Source organism: Salvelinus namaycush, chromosome 13 (genome assembly GCF_016432855.1).
Source record: "Salvelinus namaycush isolate Seneca chromosome 13, SaNama_1.0, whole genome shotgun sequence".
Taxonomy (NCBI): domain Eukaryota; kingdom Metazoa; phylum Chordata; class Actinopteri; order Salmoniformes; family Salmonidae; genus Salvelinus; species Salvelinus namaycush.
In genome coordinates this window covers 5,538,241-5,554,366 of record NC_052319.1, presented here as the reverse complement: position 1 = coordinate 5,554,366, position 16,126 = coordinate 5,538,241, and positions in this window count along the sequence as shown.

Sequence of the window (16,126 nt, the reverse complement as noted above, 5' to 3'; positions counted from 1 at the left end):
TTTTTAGGGCCTTCCTCTGACACCGCCTGGTATAAAGATCCTGGATGGCAGGGAAATCGGCCCCAGTGATATATTGGGCCGTACGCACTACCCTCTGTAGCGCCTTGCAGTCGGATGCCAAACAGTGGCCAGTGATGCAGCCAGTCAAGATGCTCTCAATGTAGTTGTAATTTTTTTAAATTATTATTTTTAGTATATTACCCCCCTTTTTTGATCTTATCTCATCGCTGCAACTCCCCAACGGGCTCAGTAGAGGTGAAGGTGGAGTCATGCGTAATCCGAAACAAGACCCTGAACAGCGCTCCTTAACATCCTCCAGCTTAACCCGGAAGCCAGCTGCACCAATGTGTATGAAGAAACACTGTTCAACTTGCGACCAGTGTCAGCCTGCAGGCACCCGGCCCGCCTCAATGAGTCGCTAGGGCATGATGAGCCAAGTGAAGCCCTCCCGGCCAAACCCTCCCTTACCCTGGACGACGCTGAGCCAATTGTGTGCCGTACTATGGGACTCCTGTCCACGGCCAGTTGTGGCACATCCCGGGAATGAACCTGGGTCTGTAGTAACGCCTCTAGCACTGCGATGCAGTACCTTAGACCGCTGCGGCACTCGGGAGGCCCCCATTTGTAAAACTTTTTAAGGATCTAAGGGCCCATGCCAAGTCTTTTCATCCTTCACAGGGGGAAGAGGCGTTGTCATGCCCTCTTACAACTGTGCTTATGTGTGTGGACCATGCTAGTTCGTTTGTGAAGTGGAGGGGGGGGAACAGGGGAACTTGACGTTCTCAACCTGTTCCACAACAGCCCCGTCGATGTGGATGGGGCGTGCTCGATCCTTTGTTTCCTGTAGTCCACAATCAGCTCCTTTGTCTTGCTGATGTTGAAGGAGAGGTTGTTATCCTGGCACAATCCTTCCAGGTCTCTGACCTCCTCCTTATTGGCTCTGATGGTTGTTGTCCTTGATAATATTTTTGGCCTTCCTGTGGCATCGGGTGTTGTAGGTGTCCTGGAGGGCAGGTAGTTTGCCCCCGGTGATGCGTTGTGCAGACCGCGCCACCCTCTGGAGAGCCTTGTGGTTGTGGGCGGTGCAGTTGCCGTACCATGCGGTGATGCAGCCCAACAGGATGCTCTCAATTGTGCATCTGTAAACGTTTCTGAGGGTTTTAGGTGACAAGCCAAATTTCTTCAGCCTCCTGAGGAAGAAGGCTGTTGCGCCTTCTTCACCACACTGTCTGTGTGGGTGGACCATTTCAGTTTGTCCGTGATGTGTACGCAGAGGAATTTAAAACGTTCCACCTTCTCCACTACTGTGCTGTTACTTTCAGTAAGATGGGTGTAGAGAATTATATAGGCATCAGTTTTTTTGTAGCTTAATGAGATATTAGTGCCTGACTAGTACATGAACCCTGGTCTTTGTGACTGTCAAAAGTGGGATGGCGCACTGATGAGAACAAAACTGTCAAGGCTTTTGGTGTAGTGTGTTGATTGACAGACACAGGGACTGAGATCATGGTCAGGCAGTAATGATAAGATGTGCTAAACCTGGAGCATCTGTGTGTGTCTGTATCTGTGTAGTCTCAGCCCGGGAATGAGCAGTGTGATTATAATAATAATAATAATAATAGGGGGAGGCAGTTGGGAGTGTCAGAAGGATTAGATGTCTCACTGACTGACTGATATTATACAATGTTGCAGACCTATAGAACTGTTGCAAACATGTGTGTGTTTACTATCCAGCACAAAATGAAGCGAAGAAGGGCAGCCACACGACCAGCCTAAAATAAAACAATGTTTTTAATACACCTTACAACAGGGAGGCCCAGAGACTGACTGTCTGCAAGAAGACATTCATGTCAGTATATCAACTGACAAACAGCTATCTACAGGTATGATTAGGCTGTGGTCCTTTGTATCTCAGTTGGTAGAGCATGGTGCTTGTAATGCCAGGGTATTGGGTTTGATTCCCGGGACCACCCATATGTAAAATGTATGCACGCATGACTGTCAGTTGCTTTGGATACAAGCGTCTGCTAAATGGCATATGTCATGTTATATGTGTAGGTTAAGTATTAGGTCTACATTTCTTACTTATATCAGAATATGCTGATCAGAACACTCTCTGATCCCAATACGTGCGTCCACACATGATACTTACAGTACACGTGTGCTGGATGTGGCTCTTCTTTCGACACCGGGTCCTCTGTGTTTTCTTGCTATTCAGATTAACTTAAGTTGATGAATGTGCTTTCAGTGGCCTGACTGCATCCACACTGGGCAGAAATATGTTCACAATGGGGCCCTGGCCACCTCGACCAGCTGGACTACACATCACCTAACTGATGTGTTCAAACTCTCAGGTACTTTACAAAAAATATTTGTCTCTCTCATTGTCTCTCTGTCTTTTAGAGGGGTTCCCTAACCCCAGCACACTGCTTTATAGCAAAAGTGATGGTAGGGCATTTGGTTGAAAAACAAATTAGAATTGGAAGTATTGTTTCTGCCGTCTTTTGTCATTTCAGCTGATGGTCCTTGGACCATACACACCAGGCAGAGCCACAGCCAATATGAGGAATGGAAGTCTTGGTCTGTCTCTAAGCGGAAGCGTGGAGCTAGACCTCAAGCTCCCTCATTCTTAAGCCACTACCCCAGGGCCTACAAGTCTCCTCTTCTAGTAAAGAAAGAAAAATACTGCGATCTGATGACCATGCTGGACTACCTGCCAGCTGCTGCACTAGTATGTGAAGCTTCTCCAGCAGAGGAATAGGGAAGCCGAGGTTGTAGAATCTTGTGTGCATTAATTTTTTACAGTGACAGTGTGTTTACCCAACCTTCATGTAACATACATTTCCATAGCAGAGGTCCACATTCATTCCAAATCTGTTGCATTCATTTAATAGCATTGTTGTAGGCTAACTTGCTTTTCAAGCCATCAACTTGTCATTCTTTGACGAGACTAACTCTTGTTCAGTGTATGCGTTTTGTAACCTCTTACTCTGAATTATGTGGTCATATGGGTGAAAAGTGTATTTTGTTGTATGCGTAATGTCTGCCCTATCACACTCCTTTGTTTGTTTTGAGCTTGACTGCAGAAGTGGGAACACGTGTGTGTGTGTGTGTATATTTTATATTATTTGTATTGCTTTGCAGGTTGACGTTCCTTTTATATGAGGACAGCCAGCGTGAACCTCTCCCTGCCGCCTCTTGCATCCCAGGATGAGTAGCCAGAGGAACCACAGCCCTTGCACCCGACCAATACACACAGGTGTTCCCACTTCTGCAATCAATGAGTCCAGCTCAAAACAATTACATTTAGTCATTATGAGGAGCTCTTTGATCAACGTACCAGAAGGTGCCTTTAATCAAAGTAGTTGTTTTGATTGTGTTATAAAAAATGTATTGTTGTGATTGTGTTACGTAGCCAATAACTAGCCTGCTAATATTGTTGTCTCGCTAAGTCTAGCAGTCTTAGGCCTAGTTAACTGGTCTGTAACCTGATTTGATGTGTGCATTTATGTGAGAAATCAGCATTTGAGGACCGTGTTGGATGCATGTACCAAGGAAACAGACACTTTATCTTAGGTCCAAGGTCAGCTCCTTCTTGACCACCACCCTGCTCCACTATTTAAACCTATCTATTCTTACCTCAGGCCAACAGCCTGTATGGATGGGACCCCACCACTCAACACACCCTGTAACTCTTCTGACGTCAAATCTCGTACACCCAAATACTTCTCTGCTGCTGCCACCACAACTATTTTCTGTGACTTACGTTCCATCCCTGCAGTACAGTTGATAACCATTACTATAAATGCTAAAAGGCCAATCTTACTGAAGCATATATCATTTGTTGGCCTATCCCTCTGTACTGATACAGATCTACTACTCACATGAATCCTCTCAGGATCCCTCCCCCTTGACCCATCTCCCTCCCCCTTGAGTCCTCTGTTCGTCTGGTGATGTAGAGGTTAATCCAGGACCTGCAGTGCCTCGCTCCACTCCTATTCCCCAGGTGCTCTCATTTGTTGACGACACAACAGTGTTGCCTGATCACCGGCAACGATGAGACCGCCTATAGGGAGGAGGTCAGAGACCTGGCCGGGTGGTGGCAGAATAACAACCTATCCCTCAAAGTAACCAAGACTAATGAGATGATTGTGGACTACAGGAAAAGCAGGACCGAGCACGCCCCCACTCTCATCGATGGGGCTGTAGTGGAGCAGGTTGAGAGCTTTAAGTTCTTTGGTATCCACATCAACAACAAACTAGAATGGTCCAAACACACCAAGACAGTCATGAAGAGGGCACAACAAAGCCTATTCCCCCTCAGGAAACTAAAAAGATTTGTCATGGGTCCTGAGATCCTCAAAAAGTTCTACAGTTGCAACATTGAGAGCATCCTGACTGGTTGCATCACTGCCTGGTACGGCAATTGCTCGGCCTCTGACCGCAAGGCACTACAGAGGGTAGTGCGTACGGCCCAGTACATCACTGGGGCTAAGCTGCCTGCCATCCAGGACTTCTACACCAGGCGGTGTCAGAGGAAGGCCCGTGTCTGAATCCTGACTTAGGAAGACCACCAAAAACCCTGAAATTTCCATCCCTAACTATAACATTTTCCGGCAAGATAGAACTGCCAAAGGGGGCAGAGTTGCAATCTACTGCAGAGATAGCCTGCAGAGTTCTGTCTTACTATCCAGGTCTGTACCCAAACAATCCGAGCTTCTACTTTTAGTGCCACAGGGTTCAATTCTCGGGCCGACTCTCTTCTCTGTATACATCAATGATGTCGCTCTTGCTGCTGGTGATTCTCTGATCCACCTCTACGCAGACGACACCATTCTGTATTCTTCTGGCCCTTCTTTGGACACTGTGTTAACTAACCTCCAGACGAGCTTCAATGCCATACAACTCTCCTTCCAAGGCCTCCAACCGCTCTTAAATGCAAGTAAAACTAAATGCATGCTCTTCAACCGATCGCTGCCCGCACCTGCCTGCCCGCCCGTCCAGAGTAGTGATAGTGATTTTTCTACTGTATTATTGACTATGTTTGTTTATTCCATGTGTATTTCTGTGTTGTTGTTTGTGTTGAACTGCTTTGCTTTATTCTTGGCCAGGTTGCAGTTGTAAATGAGAACTTGTTCTCAACTAGCCTACCTGGTTAAATAAAGGTGAAATAAATAATTAATTAAAATACAACGTTCTCTGCTCTACTCTAACCCTGGTAACCTCAACCTGCCTCTCACACCATACATTTCTGATCCCCAGCCCGATAGACACCCCTACAATTAACACATACCACTTCTTTCCCCAATGCTACACATTCCTTTTTCTCATGTCCTTCTGAACACTTCTCACACCAGGAACCTCCCTACACACTGCTGCCACATGCCCATACGCTTGACACCTGTAACAACGTACAGTAATGTATTCGGCATATAAGCTCGTACGGGATAACTGAAATATCCTAACATCACTTTGTTGGGCAGAGACTCAACATCAAAACTTAAAGAACAGACAATGACTCTGACTCTTCTGTTTCACCACTCACGCCACCCTGTCTGCGTCACACCAAATGACGAGAATCACAAACATCGGAAATCTTTCCCTTCAGTTGGTCCACTTTCAGATTTACCGCTATCCCAGTAATCTCACCTTTCAATGATGCCCTTTTCTTGAGAGCAAAACAATTCACATCTCCTGCTCCAATTCGTTTGGCGCAAAGCGCCGGCTCCCCTTGACCAGCAGAAACACAAACAATTATCACAAGTCCACTTTTGGGTTACCATCACTGATTCCACAGCATCCAACTCATTTTCACCCACCCTGAAAACACAAATGGATCAACCAAAATGCAGGGGTCCACTTTCTCCAAAAATGTCACTCCTACCGTCACAGACTCATCTTTATCCTGACCACCGGTGCAAGCCTCAGTCTCCAAGGACTTCACCACACCTGCCACCTCCGATAATTCGCCCTCATTCACTTATATTTCCTCCTCCAGACCTCGATCTGGCATACGGCTCACTCTGCTTACACTTTCTACCATTCTTCTTCATTAAACCTCTCCCTTTTTTCCTGAAAATGTTTACCCGACTCAAGCTCACCCTCCTCTCTCTCTTCGGCCTCCTCTGCGTACCCTCCGCCCCTCCATTCCTCATCTGAATTCTATGTCTCCTTATGATAATATTGTACTTCTCCTAACATACATCTCGTTCTGGCCTTCTCAAGGGATGCCATTTCATCAGCTTGGAAATTCTTAAATTCATACAGTGCTTAACGATTTCTCATGAGGAAGTCGAGCTCAGTCCTAATTACTCACACCTGTGTGCAAATAAAGGCTTGGCTAAGCACTTGGACTCGGTTGGTGCTGCCACCTGGGGATGGAGTGTGGAAGTGCATCCTGGCAGAGTGGCGCTTAACTGTGCTAACACTAAACTACCCCCATATCATAACAACTAGCTGATTGATTGATTGGATAGGATAGCCTGAACAGGAGTTACTGTTGGTTGGTTGTGTTATGCAAATGTATTCATCATTCATCATATATATTTTTTCAATATTTTCTGGAGGATAAAAATGAAATTGTAATCAGCTTTGTAAGGCTTGTTTAAGAAAGGGCGATACTTTATACATTTTATTTTTCAATTAGTCTGAAATGAGAAGTTGTAATCTCTATAAAGTCAAAAAGGCCATTTTTGAACAAAGGATGAGACTTTCTTAATAATCTACTGGAGAACCATTTTGGGTTTAAGTATAATTTATGTATGAGTGAAACTTTTAGTGAGGTTTAAAGCTTTAATATTGAATCATTTTAGCCCCCCAAACTCAAATTCATTACGTAAATAGGCATGTTTAATTTTGTCTGCCTTAACATTCCAAATAAAATGAAATACTTTTGCTCACGAGTGCTTGTTAAATGTCATTAAACAAAGACACAACTCAAAGCTCAATTGAAATAACACAAACTGAAACTAATGGGTTTAAGATGTATGTTCTTTATTATTATTCGTAGCTATTCCATGCCAGATTCAGAGAGATTCCATAGAACAAAGAAGGTTAAGAGCTGCATCAAGGGCTCTATTCAATCATAGCGGTTGTTTTGGCGGTGTCAGAGGTGGAACTGCATTAGAGCTGTCAAATCCACAAGTGTCTCCTGGCATTATACCTAAAGCGGACATTGCCATTGGCTGCACGGAGTTGCATTACGAGAAATCCCATGCAACCTTGTTTACAAGTTCTAACACTGGAATGTGAGATGTAATCTACACCTTGATTAGGCTGATTGAAATCCTCATTATTTAATTTAATGTTTTTTAATTTAAGGGTCATTATTTCCAGTTACACAACGGGTGGGTCTAATCCTGAATGCTGATCAGTTAAAACTGCATTCCAGCCTGTGTCTATTCCACAAGTTACCACCGGCTAAATCTATGACATTAAAATGCCTATTTACTCTTTTTGATCTGACTGTGCAATCCACTGTCTCATCAGCCCAGCCAAGCAATTTCTAAACTTGATCGCCACTATAAATAGCTTCTAGACATTATCTCACATTTCTTTTAGACTAACATTTAGTTTCAATATTCAAATTCGATCTCCAGCTGTCCCATAGTAATGAACGTGTCGGGAGTCGGGACGAGACAGGCAGGCAGCGTTTCTCAGCCAGTCGAAATCATGAATCAGCTGTCAAAATGTTTATGGATATATACAAAGAAATGTAAATTGTAAAAGGTCAAACGAAACGAAGTGCAGCTAGTTTGCAGTCTTTCCAACTTCAGTTTGAAGTGATTGTGTTAGCTGTGTTGTTGGCTAGCTCCTCTGAACAAGTGTCCTGACGAGGGAGCACATTTTCTATGCCAGGCAAAATCGTGCCTCATTAGCTCGTTGTTATGGATGTATCCAAATAACTGTCACTAGAAAACAGCTTAAACAAATGCAAATGCAGCTACTTTGCTGTTATTCTGGCTGCACTTTTTGACGTGACTGTAAGTTAGCCGTAGTTGGCTAGCTATCAAGCAAGGGATAAGAACGCTGCCAGCCAGGATGGCAATGGAATATTTAGAACGAACGACTGGGTCACGTCCGTAGATACAGAACAAAAACACGGAACGACTGTGTCGCGTCTCTGGCAACCGGACCGATAGAACGAACGACCAGCCGGCTTGGATAGCAACCCTAGATTTGTGTCGGGACTATATCTTGTGGAAGGATGAAATAGTATGAATACATTCATCGAAATAAGGTTTTTAATTAAAAATCTGCATCATTATTTGAGCATGTTGGTAACCTGTTGTATAAAAGGGATAATGCACTCAAAGCCGGTGTTTGGAGGATATATTGGCACAGTTTGCCGGCCCAAGACAAACAACACCCGTGTCAATATATCCTCCAAATACCGGCTTCTCGGGCATTATCACTTATATAGCATACACTTTCCCATGGGTGTGTTTTCGGGACAATGATTTGACAGCTCCAATGCAGTTTCACCTCCGACACTGCCAAAACATCAGCTAGGGTGTCGGCTATCACCGCTTAATGCTTGATCTGATTTAATCTAGGCCCAAGCTGAATGGCTCAATCAATGAATAAATAAACAAACACACACACACACACACACAAAGCCATCCAGTATCATAATACCCCACCCCCCCGAATAAAATATTTAATTAAAGCTAATATTGATTCTCAACATACAAAGCAAACGCTTGTGTTTCAATGTGCATTACATGGGACACTGCAATAATTCAAGGTATCTTACTTTGGTACAAAACTATTCACTTTATCATTGCCAACCTTGCAAACAGTTCCATTACAAAATAATTTGCAATTACTTTACTTCTTAACGTACTGGAGGTGTCTTGCACATTCCTTCTTTGTCTTCATACATCAATATTCACTCTCTCTTTTTAAATGTTAATACTGTCTTCACAATCCATTGAAATATATTCTTTATCCATTTTGTAGATTTACCCCAAGTACTTCTGTCATCCAAGAAATTGACCATATCATAATTGTATAGAAAACTGTATGATATGACACACAGGGCAGGCATCAAACTAATATCATACTTGACAATGGTATTCAACTACAAGAATCCTGCTGAAATACTTAATTGTTAACAAACTGCTGATTTAAAAACTGAAATACAATGTCAAGTAAAACCATCTTCATGACACTCATTTGCCGCATCATTTCATGACTATACCACAATAAATATATATCATATCTATACTATTAAATCTCTTTTGTTATACTGTTTCGATGTTGGATGATGAAGATACCAAAACAGATAATCAAATAACTACATTCTCAAATGTTTATGAATGAAACGTTCACACTTTCTTCATCTGCGTGGATGTGACTGACATGCACCGACACACATGTATTTTTCAAATATGGCAACAACCCCAAAACAAAGAGACATTCTTTCTCCAAGCATCATCCTAATTTAAAAGTGGGAACTTGTATTATCTGTGTACTCATTTACATTCGTACAGTCAAAGAGGTCCTGTTTAACTGTAGATTAAGCCACTCATCACTCCCTCTACTCATTCACATTTTACAAATGCAATTTGTCAAAATGTTCAATCTGAACTCTAGTAAGGGCACTTGTAAGCTACAGCATGACCCCTTCCACATTATACCATGTGACTCAAGACACCCTCAGCTACTGTGAATCTAAGGTACTGGAGTTCAAGGCAGCCTTTGTATACACAAATCCTCTGCAATGTCCATGAATTATGGGAACTATAGGAACATGTAGCCATTGACATAGTAATATATCATGACAAAGACTCAACGGGCCAAATCAGAATGACTTTAAGAATATTTTCAGGCAGATGTGGTCCTATTCCTTGATTTGGGTTGTATTGATTGGTTGTTCACTGTTCTGGTAGCTCTTGCTGATCTTGTCTCGACCATTTAGCTAACAATTATTTCTCAATGCATTTATTCCGTCTCATGTTTTCAAGAACATTCTGATGATCAGAGATAGAAAATGCAACTGAGTACTATGGTGTGCATACCGTAGCACCCAAAATCATGGGCAAAGATGTCATCAGTAGTGTTGCTTCATAAAAAAATTGCTTAGAAGAGACATCATCTCCACAAATGTCATTATCCCAGGGAAAGATAAAATCACACATGCACTAGATGTTTAGAGAAGATATCTGGTTGATGTACATGGAAACAAGAGGATCAGATGAAAACATTGTGAGATTGTTAACATAAAAAAAGAGAGCAGAGGTTTGGAACTTTGAGCTGGCATCCAGTCCTTGAGAAACATGTATCACCCTATGAAATACACAAAGAACCATTGTGGGATTGTCTCATTGCAAGACAAAAAACGTGTGCCTTCCTGTAGGCTTAGTATAGGGACTTTTCTAGTGGAGGCAGAGAGGTTAGGTCCTCAATATTCAGAACCAGTGCTGGATGTTGTGATTTTATGTCCATTTGGCTGAAAAGGTCAAGTCACACCTCATCTCACCAAGTTAGGGAGCTCGGTCCTAAGACCTGCCTCATTTAGATTGCGTACTTCCTCCCAGGCAACAGCTCCTTCCTTCATGCATTTAACATATGAAGCCGTGCTCACTGTGTGACCGGTGTCATGGGCAAGGGGGGTATAGGGCTGGTGGGTGACTGGGGCGAGCTCTGGTATGACCGGAGGAGGACCTTGTGCTTGGTGGCCACCCCCACCCGCAGGCTCTGCTGTTCGTCCAGGTATTCCTTGAGGCGCGTGGTGGTGAAGGTGAGGGTCTGCCGCCGCAGCCGCATCAGGTAGGCATCCTGGAGCCATGAGTTGTTGTAGCAGTCCTTGATGGAAGGACGGGCCCTGAAACAGAGGTTACAACCAGGGTCAAGCAGCCCTAACTCAAAATCACAAACTATCCCATAAGGGATTGGCCATATAAATGTGATACGACACACACCATTCTTTATATAATTAATTCATTACAAGCTATGGCATCCATTGGCAGCCTTGTTGAATGGGTATAAGTGTGAAGACGTCAATGCCTCAATCCTGCATTATCAACCACTGCAAAATATGTGTACAGATCAAGTTAACAACAGCCAATGTTTGTAATGTTGTGGAGTGAGACAGAGGCCATTGCGTTGATTTAATTTATTAAATGTATTGCTCTGACAAAGAAAATAAGGACCAACTGCTGATGTCAGTCCAGACTGTAAAAAATATAATTAATGGACCAATTAATCGAAAGAAAATAGCACTTAATTGGTATTAACTATCAGCCGCACTTACCAAGGGTAGCTACACAGGATCTTCTTCAAAAACAGAGAGGCACTTTGAGACACATTTTGGTAGAGTTTGCCCACGTCAAACTTGGCTGCCAGGATTCTGGCTTCAGCCTCCTGTGGATCATGATCCATGAAGGGCGACCTGCCGCTTAGCCTGAAAACGTTTGAAATGGGTTTGAAATCGGTTTTAAATAGGTTTGAAATAAACATAAGGGACAGAGCACTTAAAATAAACAAATCAAATCAAAACATTCATGTGTAACAATTTGTGTGTTGAGACATTTAAATGAACGTTAAAGTTTGATTTTATTCATGTAAAGCAGGTGCCCATCTGTTACACTGTGTAGATGACTGCAAAAATGGATTCATTTATAAAAAATAAAATAAAAACTTACATAACTGTATAGAGACAAATTGCAACTCATGAATGGTACTTGAATGAACTGGGATTTGGCTTAAGTTTCAAATGAGTTCAAATGACATTGGCCCAAAGCCTTGGTCATACTCACATGATGAAGGTCAACACGCCTACACTCCAAATGTCAGCCGGAGGGCCCACCACATCCCCTTTCAACATCTCAGGCGCTTTAGGGAAAGGTTAGGAAAAAGAGAGCAGGTTAGGGAAAGGTTAGTGTGAGAACTTTGAGGCATTCAGGACACATAAATAGGCACAACTAGCGTGTGTTCACATACTGTACCTGGTAATAACATATGATTCATTGCTCAAAGATTCATCTATCACAATCTGTTCACCGCTCAGTCGTGGCATCTGTACATGGTATTATGAGCCGTCCCTTACCGTCTGTGTCTACATCGTGCCACAGAGACAGACCGATTGGCTACAGAGCATTTTCCGCACAGAACACATTTTGATGTGCTTGAAATTCCCTGTTCAGATTGCTCATGTTTAAAAACTATCACATTAATACATATTATTATACACAAGGATTCCCTATTATACATATTTGATTGATAAGTTGAATCAGGTATGTTAGTGCCAGGCTAAAACAACATTTTTCACCCCCTAAGTTTCAACCGGTAGGATTGGGTTGAGACACACCGATTTCGATCATGCTCACGACTTACACATATACTCCAGAGTTCCAACAGGCGGGCTGAACTGCTTGAGGAAGAGTGGGTTAAAGGTCTGGGCGCTGCCAAAGTCAATGATCTTCACCACGTTCATGTAGGTGATGATGATGTTCGCCGGCTTGATGTCTAAGTGCAGGATGCGGCGGTTGTGCAGGTAGTCCAAACCCTGCAGGACCTGAACGATGTAGGCCACCACGTCATCCTCGGAGTAGCGGAATCTAGGGGGACAACAAAAGAGGAAAGTGTTGAGGTCAATTCCATCAATTGAGAAAGTAAACTGAAATTCCAATTTCTTCTGATTTGCCTTGACTGATTTATTTGGGTAAAAAAAAAAAGAATACCACACGATTTGCATTGCATCCCCTGACTATAGCCCTTTAAAGCATTAATAGAAACACTAATTTCCAAAGTTGTCCTTGAAGATAAATAGCTTTTCAACGAAGAAATCCAATGGAATTGACCCCAACCCTGGCCCAGGGATACTATACAGAGCAAATGTAATTCATTACATACAAAATCATATAACAGAAATAAACGAGTTATATCCATTAGTTGGTACACGTAAGAGTTTGTGCTGTCGGACCTGTCGATGAGGCTGTAGAGGAGCTCTTTTCCACTGCAGCACTCCGAGATGAGCACCAGGTAGCGGGGCGTGACGTAAGCCTCGTGCAGAGCCATGATCTTATCGTGGTGGAGGGACTTGAGGATGTCGTACTCCTGCAGCACTGTCTGTTTATTGTCTGCCTCGTAGGGCACAATCTTAGCCATGAACAGGTTGCCCGTGGCGTTCTCTCTACACTCTCGGATCACCCCAAAGCGGCCCCTTTAAGACAAACAAAGAGACAACCTTGAGTTGACACTTCAAAAAAAGCCATCAAGAAGATAACTGTATACAAACCATTAAAATGTTGTATAATAAGGCTTATTATATGGATGATGATGTATGATGTATGATGTCTCTCTAAATGTATCAACATTACAACAGACTCAAAAGTAATTTAAACTGAATTAGAGGTAGATTTCCAGGGAAATGCATAATATAATAAATAATAATAAGTGTTTCATAATTATAATAATATTAATAATATACTGACCAAAAATATAAATGCAACATGTAAAGTGTCCCATGTTTCATGAAATAAAATAATCCCAGAAAACTGTGCGAAAATTCTGTGCGAAAATTTATTTTGCTGGGGACAATAAGGCTACTCTAAAATGTGTAGTTTTGTCACACAACACAATGCCACAGATATCTAAAGTTTTGAGGGAGCGTGGAATTGGCATGCTGACTGCAGGAATGTCCACCAGAGTTCTTGCCAGAGAATGCAATGTTAATTTCTCTACCATAAGCCGCCTCAAACGATTTTTAACAGAATTTGGCAGTAAGCCAAAACGGCCTCACAACCGCAGACCACGCGTAACCACGCCAGCCCAGGACGTCCACATTTGGCTCCTTCACCTGTGGGATCGTCTGAGACCAGCCACCCAGACAGCTGATGAAACTGTGGGATGGTACAACTGAAGAATTTCTTCACAAACGGTCAAACTAGAAGCAACGTCAGCACAGGAACGGTTCGTCGGGAGATTAATGAAATGGGTTTCCATGGCCGGGCAGCCTTACACGAGCCAAAGATCACCATGCGCAATGCCAAGCGTCAGTTGGAGGGGTGTAAAGCTTGCTGCTTTTGGAATCTGGAGCAGTTGAAACACATTCTTTGGTGTGATGAATCACGCTTCACCATCTGGGTTGGTGGATGAGAACGCTACCTGCCCAAATGCATAGTGTCAACTGTAAAGTTTGGTTGAGGAGAAATAATGGTCTGGGGCTGTTTTTCATGGTTCGGGTTAGGCCCCTTAGTTCCATTGAAGGGAAATCTTAACGCTACAGCATACAATGACATTCTAGACGATTCTGTGCTTCCAACATTGGGGCAACAGTTTGGGGAAGACCCTTTCCTGTTTCAGCATGACAATGCCCCCTTGCACAAAGCAAGGTCTATACAGAAATGGTTTGTCGAGATTGGTGTGGAAGAATTGGAACGCCGGCTGCGAGCCAGGCCTAATCGCCCAACATCAGTGCCCAACCTAAATAATGCTCTTGTGGCTGAATGGAAGCAAGTCCCTGCAGCAATGTCCCAACATCTAGTGGAAAGCCTTCCCAGAAGAGTGGAGGCTGTTATAGCAGCAAAGGGGGGACCAACTCCATATTAATGCCCATGATTTTGGAATGAGATGTTCGACGAGCAGGTGTCCACATACTTTTGGTCATGTATTGTATCTGTGACCAAGAGAGGCATATCTGTAATCCCAGTCATGTGAAATCCATAGATCACGGCCTAATGAATTTATTTCAATTTATTGATTTCCTTACATGAACAGTAACTCAGTAAAATCTTTCAAATTGTTGCATGTTGCATTTATATTTTTGTTCAGTGTAATAACACAGTTATGGATAGACAGTCTTGAGGGAAATGCTGTGTCTAAAATATCTCTGAGCATATCACTGTGGGAGCATTGTGGACATTACTTTTTACATTCTTTACCTGGCCTTCTCATCCATGAAGGTGTATGGTTTCTGGGGCACTCCCTGGCGCAGGGAACTCTCACCAGGGCGTCCCCCCAAGGGTGTCTTGCGTCCTGACAGGGTGCCGGAGGGGGTCATCCGCCCAGACGGGGTCATACGTGTGGGTGTAACCCCACCATCCCCTACAGGACTCATGCTGGAAACCAGCACCACCGGGGGTGAGATGGGGGTGGAGGGGGATGGTGGGATGACGCGCGCCGTGGTAGCCGGTATTGGCGCATACATGGGCACAGACGAAATGGGTTTGCCAATGGCTGTGGGAGGGGCCACAGGTGGGGTCTTAGGTGGGGTCTTAGTCATGGGAGAGACAATATTGATGGGACTCTGGGGTTTGGGGAGAACGGTAGGAGGAGCGAGCTTGGTTACGGTTCCCAGTTGAGACTGTGGCGTTTTCGTGACGTTGATATTGATGGTGGTCTTGGCTTTGGCCGGGGCAGGAGCGGACTGAACTGGAGACGGGCTTTGGATCTCAGGGATGGCCCGGTGGGATGGGGCCACATTAATAACAATGGGGGCGGAGGCAGCGCTGGTTAGGGTCTGAGGGACTGAGGGTTTGGAATCAACAGGTTTAAAAGCGGGGATAGAAGCAATAGACTTGGCCGCTGGTACAGCAGGAGTGGGAGCAGCAGCAGAGGGGGATGGGGTCTGTGTGGATGGGGAGAAAGATGGGGCTGGGGTCGGCACTTTACTAGGCACAGGCTTCATGGAGGGGACGGTAATTGCTGACGTTTTGACAACCGGTGCTGCATGGACTGTCTTCACAACGACTGATCCACTGGATTTTGTTGGTGCTGTTGATTCAGAATAATACCGTTTTTAGTATTACGAGAGTGAGCCCTCTCGTAGAATTCTATGAAAAAGACTTTGCTAGGAAACATTCATATTTGATGGAGAAAGTATAGACGTTTACAGGAGTCTGTCAATCTCCAGGTGCCTAAAGTACATCATACATGTGTGCAAAAATGTAAACCAAATGGAAAATAAATGTATGATAATAATGACATACTGTATTACCATTAGGTCTTCATAGTAGAAAGTAGCACATACCTGAGGCGTCCAGGCACACTAACTCTGAGAGGTTACTGTAGGGTCCTTGGCCTGCCTTGTTCACACACGCCACTCTAAACCTGAAGGTGCCCCTTCCTGGCAAGTCTACCACATTGTAGTAACAGTCAGCCACTCCAGTGGCCACGATGA